Raw genomic sequence first — 16,337 nt, 5'->3', positions numbered from 1 at the left:
ATACTATTTAGTTCAAGCTCCATAGGTACAGATAAGATTACCTGTTTTAATAGGTAAATATTTTGGAAGTAATGTAATTTGGTAAGTAAAATAAAGTATTATCTGGATCCCAAAACAACCACGTCATTGCAATCTGCATATGATGCGATTATTCAAGATCCATTTTCTGATATATTGAGTTAGATGCATCAAATCGTGTCTTCTTGACATCATTTAAATGCACATCACAAGTACCGACCTCTTACTGCCACCAGAATGGCAAGAAGCATGGCATGCTACCCTGGAAAAAAATCACCTGCAAAATGCAGCACGCTGGCTTCAGATCCTTTTATCAAAATACCAGAGTGTACTCGAGAATAGTGCACATCATTGCAGAGTAACCCATAAAAAAGAAACTTCAGACCCAAGAATGCAACATCTTTCTTTTCTCGGTAAGCTGCACGCACATAAAACAACAATTATAATGGGAGGCCAAGGCGGGAATCCGTCTGGTTGTGTCTCGAGGAGGAAGACGCATGGTGCAGCACCTCACTATGGAGGAGGACGAGAGCGGGTCATAGCAGCCATCTGTGACATGTATACTATGCTTCTCGTTGTTGTCCCTATAGAGTGTAATGTTGCGGTTGAACCTAGGGGCACTTAGGCGCTAACTTAGGCGCAACTTTTATAACTATGTACCTGCCACCAGAAGCTTCAAACTGAGGCTCTCCCTTCTCCACGGTAGGCGTTTCAGTACGCTCCTGGCGGATTTCTGGGCTGGTAGTCACCTCCTGGCCGGCAGCAATTTCCAGCGCCTTGAGCTTCATGAGGTTGATCATGTTGAGCAGGCCGCTGTTCCTGGACGGCGAGAGGCTCTGTCTGATCCCAAGCATCTCGATGAACTCCACGGGCACCATGGCGACGTCCCTGGCGGGCGTGCCGGAGAGGCCGAGCACGAGCAGCGTGGCGAGGCCCTTGGTGAGCTGCGCGTCGGAGTCGGCCTGGAAGCTGAGGCAGCCGGGTGCCTCGGCCTCCGGCGCGATGTGGACCCAGACCTGGGAGACGCACCCGCGAACGCGGTTGGCGTCGGTCTTGAGCGCCGGTTCCATGGGCGGCAGGCGGGCGGCGTAGGCGAGGAGCTGCTTGTAGCGGGTGTGCTCGTCGGCCACGGACTGGAAGAGCGCGATGATGTCCCTGAGCGCCGGGGGGAGCTACGCCGGGTCGACGGGGGCGGTGGCGGGGGCGGAGGCGGAGGCGGAGGAGGTGGAGGGGGTCAGGGAGGCGGCGGACCTGGCGGTGAGGCGTCGGAAGGAGATGGGGCACGAGAGGGCGAGCAGGTGGGGCCTGAGTAGGAGCGGCTTTGAGAGGGGCGAGGAGGAGAGGAGCTGGAGCGGGGTCGAGGTGGCGGCCGCGGACGCCATGGGTGGCGGCGGTGGAGGGATGGCGATTGGGGAATCAGAGGTCGGGTTGGGTTTCTTCTCTTCCCGGCGTCCGGATCTGCCCAGGAGCCACAGGTACCATGGATCCGCCCGGGAAGCCGCGCTCCGGCCTTCCTCTTCGTCACCGGCGACCCCCGCCTCCAGGCCCACCTCCCTAGCCCCTGCCGCGGGGCAGATCTAGCTCCCTGCAAGCTCGAGCCGCCGTTATGCATCGAGCCGTCGCTCGACCTCCCTCATTGACCCCGTTGATGGGGGGATGGATCGCCAGGTCGTGCGTGCGTGCGTTAGTAGGTTTTTAATGGGTTTGTTCTGAACCGTTTTGTAAGGCTTTTTTCTTAAACTAATCGGCTGGTTTATCGCCTGGTTTATGAAGGGATTAAAAAAATTGATAGAATAATGAAAAGGCTAACGGTAGGAGGGGGATCGCTGAAGGTCGAACCAGCAGATCCCCTTTAATAGTAGAGATAATTGATAAGTACAACGATGAATAAAGCACGAAATATGTATCTTCGCGCATAAAGTTTCTTTCCAAAGGCATAATCTGTCCTTCTACATATAGATAGGTGTGTCTAACTAGTCTAATTTTCCATAAGCGACTGCCCGGAAACAAATCAAACAGATTCCTTTAGCACCGGTGGAACTTGTGTACTCCTACTCGCCTCGCCCTTCCAAAATGATGAAACAGTTTCCATTGGCGAAAATATTGACTTTGAGTACCAAAGGCGTTCTCTAAAAGGCATTATAAAAAGGTAGGCCTGGCCATGGCCGATAGGGAAAAAAGACAGTGTGATTTCCAAAAGCCTAAAATGAGAAAGTTAACACATTGGACGACGCCACGCGTCCACTGCAATCTTACCTCTTCCGATCAAATAGAACCTGAAACAATTGTTAGTTTTAGAAACAAGGCAGTGTTTTGAATTTTGGCTGTAAAATAGAAATTTCGACCATCTCAGCCTGGGCTGAGAAATATCTATCGGCTGAAAAGAATGATTTTCAGTCAAATTTGACAAACTTTGGTCAAATTTCAGCAGTAATTTTTGAAAATTACCGAAATTCGACCATCTTGGCCTGAGCGAGAAAAATGCAAAACCGAAAACCAGAACACTAAAACAGGCACGTTGTCCCGGTCTCGATAGACCTGCGCCCACCGCGGCGCCGCCTGCAACTACTGCCCGCAACCACCACGGAGCCGCCCCGACACACCTGCGCCCATCTTGTCCTTCAGTTTTAGAAACAAGCATGTTGTCCCGCCTGCAACCACCGCGGCGCCGACCACGTGGAAGACCTCCATAGCACACCACATCGCACGTCAGATGGTCGGAACGGACGCCAACCTAGCTGGTCGAGGACCCCTGCTTGGAGAACATGCCCGACCATCTTTCTCAGCTCCAAGCACCGCCGGGGGCTTCCACCGTGAGTTGGATCTTCTAGTTGGTTTACAAATCCCTCGGTGGTGTTTCCCGAAGCTCCATCGAGCAGATCCCGTCAATAGTCTTCGGTGAGATCTCCTGTTTCTAAAACTCTAGCTCTGATCCAGTGTGAAACATGAACAACTGTGTGAAAAACAAAGCAATTAACCTCTCAAAAATTAGTTGCACATGAGCCTTTATAATTCCCGAAAGACCTTGCTCTGCTCAATATGTCCAGCTTGTTTGTATCTAAGAAAACATGAGACACTCAGCCTGCGTTAGCTAGTTGCCCGTGCTCCCAATTTCTGTTGATTTGTTTTTGTTGCATGTATTTGTTAGATGACAGTAGAAATCCTTGCTCAGCTTGCCAATGCTAGTAGAGGCGGCGCCCACGGGTGTCGTTTTCTTCCTTGTAGGCGCTGCCATGGCTTTCAGTTGCGCCCCCTTTGGAGCTCAGGGAAACCCTAGGTCCGGTGGCTTCAGACCATATGTAGAAGACGCCCCAACGTCGTCTTCCTTCCCGAAGGCGCTATCTTGCTTGCTTGCATTGTCCCTGTTGGAACTTATTGCTGGTTGGCGATGTCGGCTCTCGTTGGTAGGTTTTAGCTGTGGTGTTCTCCTTTTCAGACTAAGCATCCCTTCAGGGACTGCTCTGCTCCTTAAAATTCAGCTCTACTCCAGAAAAGACAAACCAAACGGGGTAGCTCCACGATATGCTGCTCTGCAAAAAAACTAGAATCTGGGATACAACTTCAAATTTTTTATGAAGCTCCTTAGAGGGTGCTCCAAAAAACTCTAGAAGCTGGAGTTGGGGGAAAATTACCCACTACTGCCACCAGTAAGTGGATACCCCTTCATTTCTTTCCCCTCAACCAATCAAATAGATTCTTTCCACCAAATTTTCTATTCTTGAAGCTGGAGCTAGGTGGAAGCCAAACATTCTCTTGACAGTGCTATAGCTTTTCCATGAAACTGCTCTAAAGTGAATTTGATGGAGTGAAGCTGATTTTGATGAATTGAAGTAGTCCCAAACATGCCCTAAGGATGCCCGTAATGAAAGTATCATAGCTAGTATCATGCATGTCAACTAAGCAATTTCGATGATGTGCCGTAGAACTAAATGAAGAAAGAGAGAGTTGAGTATCATATTATGATACTGTATCATATTAAATAATGTGGTATGTGTCTTGCATGACAATAAATGAACTATCCTATAATACTAACACATGATACTATGCATTACGGATGTGGTATCATACACTAGTATCATATGCATGATATTAGTATATGATACTATCCATTACAACTAGCCTAAGCTTGTCTATCTTCGGGCATCATGTTCACGTTTGTCTGTGTTTGTGTCATGTGTTGTATCCCTCGCTATACTCACTCTACTTCTTCTATCTCAATGCAATGACCGTGGGAGGCACGGGCGAGTCGCTGCCTCGGGGACGTGAGAGGCGGGGGCGAGTCGCTTCGTCGGGAACGTGGGAGGCGGGGCCAAGTTTGTGTGGGGCTGGTGTGGTGTGGGAACGTGGGGATTGCGTTTAGTAGCGTTTCATTAACGATTAACGAAGGCAATTTCATTAACAATTCTTTTAGGCCCTTAATTGTGTGATTAAATGGTCTAGATTTTAAGTTGGATCTTCCCTATCGTTTTTTTTATAAAAGTAATAGATGCAATGATACACAAGCTTTGCGTATTCGTAAAAAATATATAAATTGCAGCCACTAGTGTGTCATGATATAAGCCGGAGTCTAGTGGTCGGAGAAAAACCGCATTTAATTATACAAGATTGTTAGGATCTGAAATTCTGAATGAACGAAAATTTCGGTAGCGATGCATGAATGGTTTGGGGCTCTCTGTCCATCGTGGGTGCGTCTCAGCCGGAGCGTCCGGGAGTGATTGCTACTTCCTAGAGTAGAAATTCGAAATCCGGAGCTGCATCATGGCCTTGTTTGGGACCGCTCCGCTCCATCAAAAGTAGCTCCGCTTCACCAAATCTACTTTGAAGCAGTTTTATATAGGAGTTGTAGCTCTTTTAGGAAATGTTTGGCTTTTATCCAGCTCCAGCTTCACGAATGAAAATTTGGTGAAAAGGATCTATTTGATTGGATGAGAGGGGAGAAACGAACGGGTATTCACTTACTGGTGGCAGTGATGAGTAATTTTGCTCCAACTCCAGCTTCTATAATTTTATGAAGCACCTCCTAGAGAGTTTCATAAAAAACAAAAAGTTGGACCCAGATTCTACTCGTGGAGTTGTATATCGTGGAGCTATCCCGTTTGACTCATGTTTTTTAGAGCGGAGCCGATTTTTCTGAAGTTGAGCAGTTCCAAACAGGCCCTAAATATATGGGCACCGCTCTGCGCCGGTGCGCTGGCGCGAACGATTCGGCCGGTCAACCTAGGGCCGTACGATTCCTAAGCTGCAAACGACGGACAACCATCGGATATGCCTTCGCGCTTCGTTCTTCTTCTCTATCGTCTTGCAGTGCTGCACATCCGAGCGAGAGGACACTGCAGCGAGCGCCATCAACCCCCGCCCCTACACCCCGGGCTCATCGGAGCATCTCATTGGCGCTCGCCGGAGCAGCTCGTCGGCTTGGCGGTTGCCCGCTGGTGCCCCGTATTGTTCTCATCGGTCGCCGGTCCTCGTCCCCGTCGGTCGCCGCCCTCGCCTCCGGTCACCATGCGTCCATCGCAGCACCGCCACGCAGCTCCGTCACCACCGCTCGCCATGCGTCCATCGCAGCACCGCCATGCAGCTCCGTCGCCACCGCTCGCCATAGTCAGCTAGCCATTCTTTGTTTGAAGCTTTTCCCGATGCAGGCTGCAGCTTTTCTCGATGCTGGTTGCAACTTTTTCGATGCCGCTTGAAACTTTTCTTACCACCGGTTGAAGCTTTTTCTATGCCGGTTGGAGATTTTCTCACCGCCGATTGAAGCTTTTCTCATCGCCGGTTGCAGCTTTTCCTATGCCGCTTGAAACTTTTCTTACCGCCGGTTGAAGCTTTTTCTATGCCGGTTGGAGATTTTCTCACCACCGATTGAAGCTTTTCTCATCGCCGGTTGAAGCTTTTCCTATGTTGGTTGAAGCTTTTCTTACCGCCGGTTGAAGCTTTTCATATGCCTGTTGAAGCTTTTTTTTCATGGCTGAAGCTTTTCCATGGGGGTCTCAAGATTTTCCACCATGCCTGTTGAAGCTTTTTCCGCCACCGGTTGTAACTTTTCCTAGGCCGGTTGAAGCATTTTTCCATGTCCGGTTGAAGCATCGGTGTCCGTCTCTTTTTGATTGTAGTATCCATGGCTGCTGGTTGTAGCATTCATGGCTGCTGGTTCCAGCATCATCAGACCCCGGTACAGCATCACGGGCCGCCCCCCCGGTTGCAGTAGCCACGAGAATCTGGTTGCAACTTCCCATCGCAGGCCCTAGGGCTCGTCTCGTCCCCCATGGCACGTCGTCGGTTCTACCATGACGCGTCGTCTTGCAGCATATCCCTGCGCAGGAGAGAGAAGAAAAGAACGAGAGAAAGAAGAGAACGGGTGAAAAAGATGCTCGCGAAAGAAAGAAAAAAGAAAAAAAAGCGGTTCGTGGTGGTCCCAGATAACGCGAGGCGCATGATTGAACACGATCGAACGCACGACACGCGTCCGTCCGAAGACGGCTATAAACGTTTCCCTAAATATATTGGGCGGCTAGAGGATGACAGTCGGCGATTTTGTTAGAAATTAATTAGTATATTAATTCAAGGGATGTGTCCAACCCGAATAGTCGTGTCTCCTCTCTCTCTCCATTGCCAACAGGCACATGTTCTGAAGGGATGCCTCCGAACAGGCACATCTTCTTCGCACCTTTTTCAGATGTATATAAACTTGAGAATCAATATAAATCAGGACTAATCGTCCATTCACTTTCATTCAATCTCGTTTTACTATACCACGTTATCAGCACGCTCTGCATCCGAGCGATTTCGAAATCGAGAAGAACAAAATATCGGCGACTGGATGCGGCCTTCGCGCCGCAGGACACAGCCGCCTGCGCCGCGTCGAGCGCCCGTTCGCCCGGCCGCCTCCCTTTGCCGCGTCCCATGCCCGGCCGTCGCCCAGGCCGCACCACGCCCTGCGCGAGGCCGTGGCCGTGCCCGCGCCTGGCCGGCTCCACGTCCCTCTTGTGCGGCTCCACGCGGCGTGGCCCTCTGCAGCGCGCCGGAGACAACATCCTCGGCGCAGCCGTCGACTTCGGCCTTGTCGCGAAGCACGGCGTCGGTCGAGTCCGCGGCTCCCATCGGCATCCGCCCGCGACTGCGCCCTCCGGCGCACGCACGAAAAGCACCGACGCACTAGCGAGACAAGGCCCACGGCCTAACCATGGCCCTCGGCCTCGACGCAGAGGCGTCTCCAACCGACCGCTTCCGTCCCGGAGCGCGCGATGGCCCTCGGCTCCGTCGCTTCTTCCCCGAGCTCGGCGGCCTTCGCCTGACACATCGCATCTTCTGATGCGGCACCCTGGCAGCACAGGCGTCCAATGGTCGGGACGCGCGGCCTCACTCTGCAGCGACGCCCCCGGCGAGCGCATTTGGCGATGGCTCCCCATCTCCGGCGCGACGCTGACAACGAGAAGGCTGCAGCGCAGCCCAATCCCCTGGCGCATTTTCTCTTTGGCGGTAGACCAAATCCGGCCATCGGCTGCTGCGTGACGAGGCCCTTGTGCTCACAGGCGCAACCTCGCCATTCCCGCCGATAGCAGTGCTTCGAGGCGCCCGGTCGCGTCACCTCCACCGCGGGCCGCGGCGTAGCGGCGGCGCCCTCCGGCGCCAAGGTCTGCGACCACCCAGCGCAACGGCGCTTCAGCCAGCCCGCTACCATCGCATCAGCGCGTCCTCAGGCGTGTGAGCCGGCGGCCGGCAGCGCCCTCACGCACGTGACGACATGGCGGCAGAGCATCCCAATCCATCGGCGCATGCGGCGCCTTTTTCACTTGCCGGCAAAGCAAATCGCTAGCAGCGACGGTTACGGGAGAACTCCCGAATGGGAACCGCACATGAGACAGATGATGAGGGAAATCCTTATCTTTTTGGCATTGTTTTAATTTAACTCTTGTACTTGTATGTATATCAAATACGTGCCTGTAGTTTCAGAGTACTACTTACATGACATGCGTAACTAGGATTCACTAAACTTATGGTTGAAATTGTGTTCTGTATATATAGAACTTGTAAAATATTCCATCAGGCTTAGTTTACTTGTGCTTTCTCTGATTCCCAAGTAAGGCCATTAGCCTTAGCACTACTTGCGTGCAAGCACCCTAGGCTCAGTGTAAAATATGTATAATGTTCTGAAACATGCATTTTGCGTGTATTATCATCATAGTATTAGTGTTTGAGTGGTCAGACCATTATACATCAGCGGTGGCATCGTGTCATCTTCTATACGTTTTGCCTTAGCATTCTTCATATAATAGCAATTTAGAACAACTATGCATTAAGTCTGGACGCAAATTAGAAACAAGGGTTATGGAAGGTCATGCTCAATATGACTACCATAAATTATATTTGTGAATCACAAGGTAGTTGATGGCATCTACTGCATATTTTACAGACTATCCATTATTACTGCAAGGTCTACATCATGTCATTCTGACAGATGACTACCTTCATAGTGATTTTCTTAAAAATAGATAACATAAGGTAATAGAATGATGAACATCTACTGACAATAGTCAGACTATGTTTTCTATTATTACGAGATCTACACCATATTGGTGATTATCTTCAAAGTGTTATTCTATATCAATTGAGGTCTACACATATAAGGCATCAGCCAAACAAGAACTTGCTCCTCTAAAGCATTTATTGTTGTTGTTCATTAAAATATTTTACTCTCATAGTAAATATTGTTCTTGCACATTTTTCTTGAATATGTCATAGAAAACTATGAAAATATATGCATATACGTGATTATCTTCTACTACATTCGTAAAATGCATGGCAATGGAGCCTACGTCACTATTTCTAATTATAGTGTCAACCATCCATCAAGATGGATGCTATACTTTATAGCGAGTGTCTCAAACACTATTGCAAGATCCACATCACATTGTGGTTGTTATTTTCATAGTGACAAAGCAATGTTAAAATTGCAAAGTCTATGTTTTGGCCGTGACTCTAAAGTCACACTTTTCTCACGAATGAAACCCAAAACATTAACAACGATTTTATTGCATGCACTATATTGAAGGTTTACACCCCATGTTCACCAAGCATCACCTTGACGGATTGTGCTCAACAAGATCATTTCATCCATATACTTTATTTTACTCCTAGAAGTAAATTAAATAAATGCATTAGCATTTTTAAGTAATGCATGACTGACATTTCCAAATACAGTAAATGCATGATTTGGTGAGAGTATTTATTGTAAGATGGTTCATCATATCAGTCATTATATCCACATGCGGCACTTGTGTCCACTATAACTCCACCTTCGAAATATATGTCATGGATATTCTCTTAATAGCTAAATATGTTTATATGTATTTCGTCTATCGCCAACTTCACTTAGTTCTCAAACTAAGTACATAATGGACGAATATTCATTCATCTTGAATATTTCCTTTAAGAGAAACATGCTACCATGAGCACATCGTGAATAATCACCCATTCGTTTCTCAAGACCTCAAGTCTATCGCATCTCACATTTTTGTCACTCAATCAAATTTAAGTTGAGATCTCATGATCAAATATTTTCTTCTGAAGATCCAGTTGAAAAGCCCTCAATACACTTTACATCTTCTTATGATAGTCCTACCATTTTCATGATGAAGAAACATGGAATTTCATAAAATCATCAGATTCACCCAACGGGTGCTATTTCATTATTTGAAATTCTTGCTAGTATTGTGAATAATAATCAAGTCATTGGTTACAAAATAGAACCATGATGTATTCAAAGTAAAGTGGAGGCTAAAATACAACCAAAGATGGAATTATTTCTTAATAGGGAATATATCGTTTTCCAACGATCAACAATAACTCTCAAGTTTGTCAAATGTGTGGTTATTTAAACATCGTACCTATGATTACCAAACCCTCAAACATATGGTGAAACCACATCACAAATTTATTCAAAAGGTTGATAAATTCAATGGGATAAATTTGAAAATTTACAAATAACAACCAAAATATTTTGGTAGATGCTTGTTTTTAGAATCTTCATCAGAATGAGAACTAAAGTTTAGTGCAGTAAATGGAGGATTAAATCATTTGCACTCAATAATGTGGGAGACATCAGGTAATCTCCTAATTATCCAACATATTATTAGCCTATACTTGTACTACTGCATGTGGTACAGTGTCCAATATCCTATTTCTTGGACATTATATTTGATACATTTTGAATGTATGAATCAATTCATACTTAGTTTTGTTGCGTACAAAATAATTTTCTAAATCTTACAAAATATTTGGTTATAAGCCTTACAATCCTGGTTTGGGGTTGATTAGAAAATTATGGACAATTCTATTGGTCACAACTTAACAAGTTGTAAAATTTCCCAAATCATTAGATTTATATGCACCACATGTGTGATAGGGGAAATTAATTTAAGGCACTCTCACCTTACAATTCTAAATGAGCCACTTATTCTTCCTTGAACACATTCAGAAGATATGTGGATTACTCAACCATTATGTGGTAATATACAGATACTTCATGGTACTCATGGAAACATTTATAAAACGATTTCCAGTGTGTCTCTTGTCACACAAACCATGAATGATATAACTAAATTAATTGCTCAAATTTTCAAAGTAAGAGCAAATTATCCTAAACAAGGGATAAATCCATTCGAATGGACAACTTTGTTGAACTCATTTCACAAGAAATATCTGATTATATATAATACTTTATGTACATACCCAAAATGGTTTAGTTCAATATCTTATCAAAGATAGTGAAATTAATAATATGACCAAACTTATAGAATCATGATTTACTAGCCTCATGCTAGACAAATACGGCATTACACACCGTAAGTATGATATAAAATCATACCAACTGCATAGCATGCTACTTTCCCCTTTTAGTAATTACGTGGAAATCAACAAAGTATTTCCTATCTGCGATAATTCGGTTACATACCGATATCACCACTCCAGCATACATCAATGGGCTCTCACAGAAAATTAGGGATCTAAGTGAGGAATGACAATTTATCCGTCAATCAAAATTATTCATAGCCCGTATGCTGATTGCATCAGCAATAAGGACATTTCTGGCATTAGGGGGAGATAAGTACCACAAAGAATGCTAAGAAATAAATTAGGAATGTTATTCACATTCAGTCCTTATATCCACGTACTCAAAGAATCTGAACAAGAAGTTTAGAATCACATATTTGCAACACATTGCAAATCTGCCACAAACATTTACTGATGACAAAGGTGTCACCCAATTTTATATTCCTGCAGTAAAGTGTCAGAAAGAGTGGAGGTACCTGATAAACCACACTTCTCCCGAAATGAGAGCAAGAGGGGGAGAAATCTGACCACACGAGATATAATCTCGCATATGCTGTTGGAATTATGCCCTAGAGGCAATAATAAATATGGTTATTATTATAATTCCTGTATCAAGATAATCGTTTATTATCCATGCTATAATTGTATTGAATGAAGACTCATTTACATGTGTGGATACATAGACAAAACACTGTCCCTAGCAAGCCTCTAGTTGGCTAGCCAGTTGATCAAAGATAGTCAGTGTCTTCTGATTATGAACAAAGTGTTGTTGCTTGATAACTGGATCACGTCATTAGGAGAATCACGTGATGGACTAGACCCAAACTAATAGACGTACCATGTTGATCGTGTCATTTTGTTGCTACTGTTTTTCTGCGTGTCAAGTATTTGTTCCTATGACCATTAGATCATATAACTCACTAACACCGGAGGAATACTTTGTGTGTATCAAACGTCGCAACGTAACTGGGTGACTATAAAGATGCTCTACAGGTATCTCCGAAGGTGTTCTTTGAGTTAGTATGGATCAAGACTGGGATTTGTCACTCCGTGTGACGGAGAGGTATCTCGGGGCCCACTCGGTAATACAACATCACACACAAGCCTTGCAAGCAATGTGACTTAGTGTAAGTTGCGAGATCTTGTATTACGGAACGAGTAAAGAGACTTGCCGGTAAACGAGATTGAAATAGGTTTGCGGATACTGACGATCGAATCTCGGGCAAGTAACATACCGAAGGACAAAGGGAATGACATATGGGATTATATGAATCCTTGGCACTGAGGTTCAAATGATAAGATCTTCGTAGAATATGTAGGATCCAATATGGGCATCCAGGTCCCTCTATTGGATATTGACCGAGGAGTCTCTCGTGTCATGTCTACATAGTTCTCGAACCCGCAGGGTCTGCACACTTAAGGTTCGACGTTGTTTTATGCGTATTTGAGTTATATGGTTGGTTACCGAATGTTGTTCGGAGTCCCGGATGAGATCACGGATGTTATGAGGGTTTCCGGAATGGTCCGGAAACGAAGATTGATATATAGAATGACCTCATGTGATTACCGGAAGGTTTTCAAAGTTACCGGGAATGTACCGGGAATGACAAATGGGAAGCCCATAGGCCTTGGGGGTGGCACACCAGCCCTTAGTGGTCTGGTGGGACAGCCCAAGAAGGCCCTATGCGCCATAGGAAGAAAATCAAAGAGAAAAAAAGGAGGAGGTGGGAAAGGGAAGAAGGACTCCACCCACCAAACCAAGTTGGACTCGGTTTGGGGGGGGGGAGACCTTCCCCCCTTGGCTCGGCCGACCCCCTTGGGGCTCCTTGAGCCCCAAGGCAAGGCTCCCCCTCTTCCCCCTATATATACGAAGGTTTTAGGGCTGATTTGAGACGACTTTTCCACGGCAGCCCGACCACATACCTCCACGGTTTTTCCTCTAGATCGCGTTTCTGCGGAGCTCGGGCGGAGCCCTGCTGAGACAAGATCATCACCAACCTCCGGAGCGCCATCACGCTGCCGGAGAACTCTTCTACCTCTCTGTCTCTCTTGCTGGATCAAGAAGGCCGAGATCATCGTCGAGCTGCACGTGTGCTGAACGCGGAGGTGCCGTCCGTTCGGCACTAGATCGTGGGACTGATCGCGGGACGGTTCGCGGGGCGGATCGAGGGACGTGAGGACGTTCCACTACATCAACCGCGTTCACTAACGCTTCTGCTGTACGGTCTACAAGGGTACGTAGATCACACATCCCCTCTCGTAGATGGACATCACCATGATAGGTCTTCGTGCGCGTAGGAAAATTTTTGTTTCCCATGCGACGTTCCCCAACAGTGGCATCATGAGCTAGGTTCATGCGTAGATGTCTTCTCGAGTAGAACACAAAAGTTTTTGTGGGCGGTGATGTGCGTTTTGCTGCCCTCCTTAGTCTTTTCTTGATTCCGCGGTATTGTTGGATTGAAGCGGCTTGGACCGACATTACTCGTACGCTTACGAGAGACTGGTTTCATCGCTACGAGTAACCCCGTTGCTCAAAGATGACTGTCAAGTTTCAGTTTCTCCAACTTTAGTTGAATCGGATTTGACCGAGGAGGTCCTTGGATGAGGTTAAATAGCAACTCATATATCTCCGTTGTGGTGTTTGCGTAAGTAAGATGCGATCCTACTAGATACCCATGGTCACCACGTAAAACATGCGACAACAAAATTAGAGGACGTCTAACTTGTTTTTGCAGGGTATGCTTGTTATGTGATATGGCCAACGATGTGATGTGATATATTGGATGTATGAGATGATCATGTTGTAATAGATAATATCGACTTGCACGTCGATGGTACGGCAACCGGCAGGAGCCATAGGGTTGTCCTTATACTAACGTTTGTGCAGACATGGCCTCGGAACACATGAGACCGAAAGGTTGATCATGAATCATATAGATGATATGATTAGCATAGGGATGCTTACCACTGAAACTATGCTCAACTCACGTGATGATCGGACTTGAGCTAGTGTAAGTGGATCATGAACCACTCAAATGACTAGAGAGATGTACTTTTTGAGTGGGAGTTTCGCGAATAAATTGATTAAGTTAAACTCTAATTATCTTGAACATAGTCTAAGTCCACTTTGAATATATTTGTGTTGTAGATCATGGCTCACGCGACAATCACCCTGAATTTTAATACGTTCCTAGAGAAAGCTAAGTTGAAAGATGATGGAAGCAACTTTGTAGACTGGGCTCGTAATCTTAAGCTAATCTTACAAGCTGGGAAGAATGATTATGTCCTTAATGCTGCGCTAGGAGATGAACCACCCGCTACGGCTGATCAGGATGTTAAGAACGCTTGGTTAGCACGTAAGGAGGACTACTCAGTAGTTCAATGTGCAGTCTTGTATGGCTTAGAACCGGGACTTCAACGTCGCTTTGAGCGTCATGGAGCATATGAGATGTTCCAGGAGTTGAAGTTTATCTTTCAGAAGAACGCCCGGATCGAGAGGTATGAGACCTCCGATAAATTTTATGCTTGCAGGATGGAGGAGAACTCGTCTGTTAGTGAACATGTGCTCAAAATGTCTGGGTACTCAAACCATCTAGCTGAGCTGGGGATTGAACTCCCGCAAGAGGCTATCACTGACAGAATCCTTCAATCACTGCCGCCAAGCTATAAAGGCTTTGTGTTGAACTACAACATGCAAGGGATGAACAAGTCTCCCGGCGAGTTGTTTGCGATGCTGAAAGTCGCAGAGTCTGAACTCCGTAAAGAGCATCAAGTGTTGATGGTGAATAAGACCACTAGTTTCAAGAGAAATGGCAAAGGCAAGAAGGGTAATTCAAAGAAGAGCGGCAAGCCTGTTGCCAATCCGACGAAGAAACCCAAAGCTGGACCTAAGCCTGAAACAGAGTGTTACTATTGCAAGGGTATGGGTCACTGGAAGCGCAATTGCCCCAAGTATCTGGCAGATAAGAAGGCGGCCAAAGAAAAATCAGGTATATTTGATATACATGTTATTGATGTGTACTTAACCGGCTCTCGTAGTAGTGCGTGGGTATTCGATACCGGTTCTGTTGCTCATATTTGCAACTCGAAACAGGAACTGCGGAATAGACGAAGGCTGACGAAAGATGAAGTGACGATGCGCGTAGGAAATGGTTCCAAGGTTGATGCAATCGCCGTCGGCACAGTTTCACTTCAGTTACCATCAGGATTAGTTATGAACTTGAATCATTGTTATTTAGTGCCTGCGTTGAGCATGAACATTATATCTGGATCTTGTTTATTGCGAGACGGTTACTCTTTTAAGTCAGAGAATAATGGTTGTTCTATTTCTATGAGTAACATCTTTTATGGTCATGCACCCAATGTGAGAGGATTTTTCATATTGAATCTTGATAGCGATACACACATACATAACATTGAGACCAAAATAGTTAGAGTTAACAATGATAGCGCCATATTTTTGTGGCACTGCCGCTTAGGTCATATTGGTGTAAAGCACATGAAGAAACTCCATGCCGATGGACTTTTGGAGTCACTTGACTTTGATTCACTTGACACGTGAGAACCATGCCTCATGGGCAAGATGACTAAAACTCTGTTCTCCGGAACAATGGAGCGTGCAAGTGACTTGTTGGAAATCATACATACCGATGTGTGTGGACCGATGAGCGTAGAGGCACGCGGCGGATATCGTTATTTTCTCACCTTCACTAACGATTTGAGTAGATATGGTTATGTCTACTTAATGAAGCACAAGTCTGAAACATTTGAAAAGTTCAAGCAATTTCAGAGTGAAGTTGAAAATCATCGTAACAAGAAGATCAAGTTCCTACGGTCTGATCGTGGGGGTGAATATCTGAGTTTCGAGTTTGGTGCTCACTTAAGACAATGTGGAATTGTTTCACAGTTGACACCGCCTGGAACACCACAGCGTAATGGTGTGTCCGAACGTCGTAATCGTACTTTATTAGAGATGGTGCGATCTATAATGTCTCTTACCGATTTGCCGTTATCGTTTTGGGGTTATGCATTAGAAATAGCTGCATTCACTTTAAATCGGGCACCATCAAAATCCGTTGAGACGACACCATACGAACTGTGGTATGGCAAAAGGCCAAAGTTGTCATTTCTTAAAGTTTGGGGATGTGATGCTTATGTCAAAAAGCTTCAGCCTGAAAAGCTGGAACCCAAAGCGGAAAAGTGCGTCTTCATAGGTTACCCAAAAGAGACAGTTGGGTACACCTTCTATCTCAAATCCGAGGGCAAAGTGTTTGTTGCTAAAAACCGAGCTTTTCTCGAGAAGGAATTTCTCTCGAGAGAATTGAGTGGGAGGAAGATAGAACTTGACGAGGTTGTCGAACCTCTCATCCCTCTGGATGGTGGCGCAGGGCAAGGGGAAACCTCTGTCGTTGCGACGCCGGTTGAGGAGGAAGTTAATGATAATGATCATGAAACTCCGGTTCAAGTTTCTGTCAAACCACGCAGGTCGA

At 46.0% G+C, this 16,337-nt stretch overlaps 1 pseudogene; it reads right to left on the bottom strand.

The window, feature by feature from the left end:
* Positions 1-397: 397 nt before the first annotated feature.
* On the bottom strand, positions 398-1,469 carry LOC123408220 (annotated as a pseudogene).
* Positions 1,470-16,337: the final 14,868 nt, after the last annotated feature.

Source organism: Hordeum vulgare, chromosome 7H (genome assembly GCF_904849725.1).
Source record: "Hordeum vulgare subsp. vulgare chromosome 7H, MorexV3_pseudomolecules_assembly, whole genome shotgun sequence".
Taxonomy (NCBI): Eukaryota; Viridiplantae; Streptophyta; class Magnoliopsida; order Poales; family Poaceae; genus Hordeum; species Hordeum vulgare.
This window is presented reverse-complemented; position numbering and strand designations above follow the sequence as displayed.